Raw genomic sequence first — 3,639 nt, 5'->3', positions numbered from 1 at the left:
AAGAAAGAACACTTTTTCGAAGTTTTTCTCTAAAAACCGGAAGTTGTTGTTTAAACTTCCGGTAACTGTACCATTTTCTGAAACTCCAAAAGACACTTCATTTTTTCAAGCACACATTTTGTTTCAAAAGTGTAAATTTATTTGACGTTTCTTTCGTTCTCTTTCGGTGGCGACCGGAAGTGACGGATGACAATTCTAAATCTTTTTAGAAAGCTACAAGTCACCAACAATCATATCCTGAAAGTTGAAAGACTCTATTATTAACCGTTTATGAAAAAACGGCCAACCAAAATGTCATTTGAAAAACGGAAATTCGGCCCTAACTCGTGACCGGAAGTGAATTTTGAAATAGTATTAAAAGGGTATCCCAGAGATCGATAATGTCAATAATATCTGTAAACATCGTATCAAAAAGTTGATAAATAAGCGAGATATATGAGAACAAAGAAAGACCATTTTTTCGAAGGGTTCCTCTAAAAACCGGAAGTTGTAGGTTAAACTTCCGGTAAGTCTAACATTTTCTGAAACTCCGAAAGAGACCCAATGAACCTATGCAAGTTTTGTTTCAAAAGCATAACTCTGAAATTTGAAGTTTCTTTTGTTCACTTCCGGTGACGGCCGGAAATGACGGATAGCTATGATATACCTTTATTACAGAGCTACAGGTCACTATCTATCATTCCTGAAAGTTTGAAGACTCAATCGTTAATCGTTTAGGAGAAAACGCCCGAACGAAATGTTATTTGAAAAACGAAAATTCGGCCTAACTTGCGACCGGAAGAGAATTTTGAAATAGTATTAAAGAGTTCTACAAATATGGCTAATGTCAATAATATCTTGAAACATCGTATTAAAATGTTGATAACTAAGCGAGATATACGAGGACAAAAAAAGACCAATTTTTTGAAGTTTTTCTCTTAAAACCGGAAGTTACTGATTAAACTTCCGGTAAATCTAACATTTTCTGAAACGCCGAAAGAGACCTAATTAATCTATGCAAGTTTTGTTTCAAAAGCATTAGTTTGAAATTTGACGTTTCTTTTGTTCACATCCGGTGACGGCCGGAAGTGACGGATGGCAATGATAATACCCTATTGCACAGCTTCAAGTCATAATCTATCATCCCTGAAAGTTTGAAGACTCAATCATTAACCGTTTATCAGTAAACGCCCGGACAAAATATCATTTGAAAAACAGAATTTCGGCCGTAACTTGTGACCGGAAGTGAATTTTGAAATAGTGTTACAGGGTTCTCTTAAGATGGATAATGTCATAAAGATCTGTAAATATCATATGAAAAGTTTGATAAATAAACGAGATATACGAGGACAAAGAAAGACCATTTTTTCGAAGTTTTTCTCTAAAAACCGGAAGTTGCTGTTTAAACTTCCGGTAAGTCTAACATTTCCTGTAACGCCGAAAGATATCTAATTAATCTATGCAAGTTTTGTTTCAAAAGCATTAGTTTGAAATTTGACGTTTCTTTTGTTCACTTCGGGTGACGGCCGGAAGTGACGGATGGCAATGATAATACCCTATTGCACAGCTACAAGTCACCATCTATCATCCCTAAAAGTTTGAAGACCCAATTTTTAACCGTTTATGAGAAAACGCCCGGACAAAATGTCATTTGAAAAACGGAAATTCGGCCGTAACTTGCGACCGGAAGTGATTTTGGCAAAATTAAAAAAAATGTTCAAGAAAATCCTATTTTACATTTTTCCTGAAAGTTTCATGAAAATCTATCAAGCCGTTTTTGAGAAATCGCGTGCACAAAATCGGTAAGAAAAAGAACAATAATAATAACTAGAAATGATCTCGTTGCGAGCAACGAATAGGTCTTCCGTCCAATTTCTGACGAGATAGGACCTTGACTGGAAGAATTCAATTTGTGAATTAGTGAAGAACGACTATACATGAAAGAAATAAACACATACATGTAAGACGTGATTTATCAATTGTAAACAATTTCGGTTTTATTTCATTCACTTTCAAGTATCTCAGTAGTCCATAAAACGACTAAAAATTCCAATTGAACCACGTAGGAACCCACGCTAAAAATTTTCATAAAAAATACTGAGTTTTTGGATAACTTCCGATTTCAAACAACCAACTTCCGGTGGAAATAATATGACTTATTACACTCTATTAAATAATTTTATGAGGATTAGAATTTAAAAAATGAAATATTACATATTTTTATGGTACTTCCGGCGGATGACGGAAGTGACAGGAAGTAAGTTGAAACACGTATGTCACATCTACAAGTCACTATCTAACTTTCCTGAAAGCTTCAAGACTCAATCTTTGAGTATTTATAAGAAAACACTTGGAGAAAAAACCCCGGAAATCGTACATATTTAACGAACGAAAGTGAATTTTGAAAAAAACAACAACAATAATTCACTATCCTCTGAAGATGGATAATGTCAATTATATATTTGAAAATCACAAAAACACTTGCTTTATAAGCGAGAGATATGATAGCAAAGAAAAACCATTTTTCCGAAGTTTTTCTCTAAAAACCGGAAGTTGCTGGTTAAACTTCCGGTAAGACTCACATTTTCTGAAACGCCACAAGAAACCTAATTAATCTATGCAAGTTTTGTTTCAAAAGCATAATTTTGAAATTTGGCGTTTCTTTTATTCACTTCCGGTGACAGACGGAAGTGACGGATGGCAATGATAAACCTTATTACAGAGCTACAAGTCACCATCTATCATCCCTAAAAGTTTGAAGACTCAATCTTTAACCGTTTATGAGAAAACGCCCGGACATAGTGGTGCAGGGTTCTGTTGAGATGGATAATGTCAATAATATCTGTAAATATCGTATTAAATGGTTCATAAATAAGCGAGATATACGAGGACAAAGAAAGACCGTTTTTTAAAAGTTTTTCTCTAAAAACCGGAAGTTGCTGGTTAAACTTCCGGTAAGTCTAACATTTTCTGAAACGCCGAAAGAGACCTAACTAATCTATGATAATACCCTATTGCACAGCTACAAGTCATAATCTATCATCCCTGAAAGTTTGAAGACTCAATCATCAACCGTTTATCAGTAAACACCCGGACAAAATATCATTTGAAAAACAGAAATTCGGCCGTAACTTGTGACCGGAAGTGAATTTTGAAATAGTGTTACAGGGTTCTCTTAAGATGGATAATGTCATTAAAATCTGTAAATATCGTATTAAAAGTTTGATAAATAAACGAGATATACGAAGACAAAAAACCACCATTTTTTCGAAGTTTTTCTCTAAAAACCGGAAGTTGCTGGTTAAACTTCCGGTAAGTCTAACATTTTCTGAAACGCCGAAAGATATCTAATTAATCTATGCAAGTTTTGTGTCAAAAGCATTAGTTTGAAATTTGACGTTTCTTTTGTTCACTTCCGGTGACTGCCGGAAGTGACGGATGGCAATGATAATACCCTATTGCACAGCTACAAGTCACCATCTATCATCCCTGAAAGTTTGAAGTCTCAATCTTTAACCGTTTATGAGGAAACGCCCGGACAAAATGTCATTTGAAAAACGGAAATTCAGCCGTAACTTGCGACCAGAAGTGATTTTTGCAAAACCAAAAAAGACCTTTCTAGACATTCCTATTTTACATCTTTCCTGAAAGTTTCATGAA

The sequence above is a fragment of the Ostrea edulis genome, chromosome 2 (genome assembly GCF_947568905.1).
Source record: "Ostrea edulis chromosome 2, xbOstEdul1.1, whole genome shotgun sequence".
Lineage (NCBI taxonomy): Eukaryota > Metazoa > Mollusca > Bivalvia > Ostreida > Ostreidae > Ostrea > Ostrea edulis.
The sequence above is the reverse complement of the archived record's forward strand: the minus strand, read 5'-3'. Positions refer to the sequence as shown.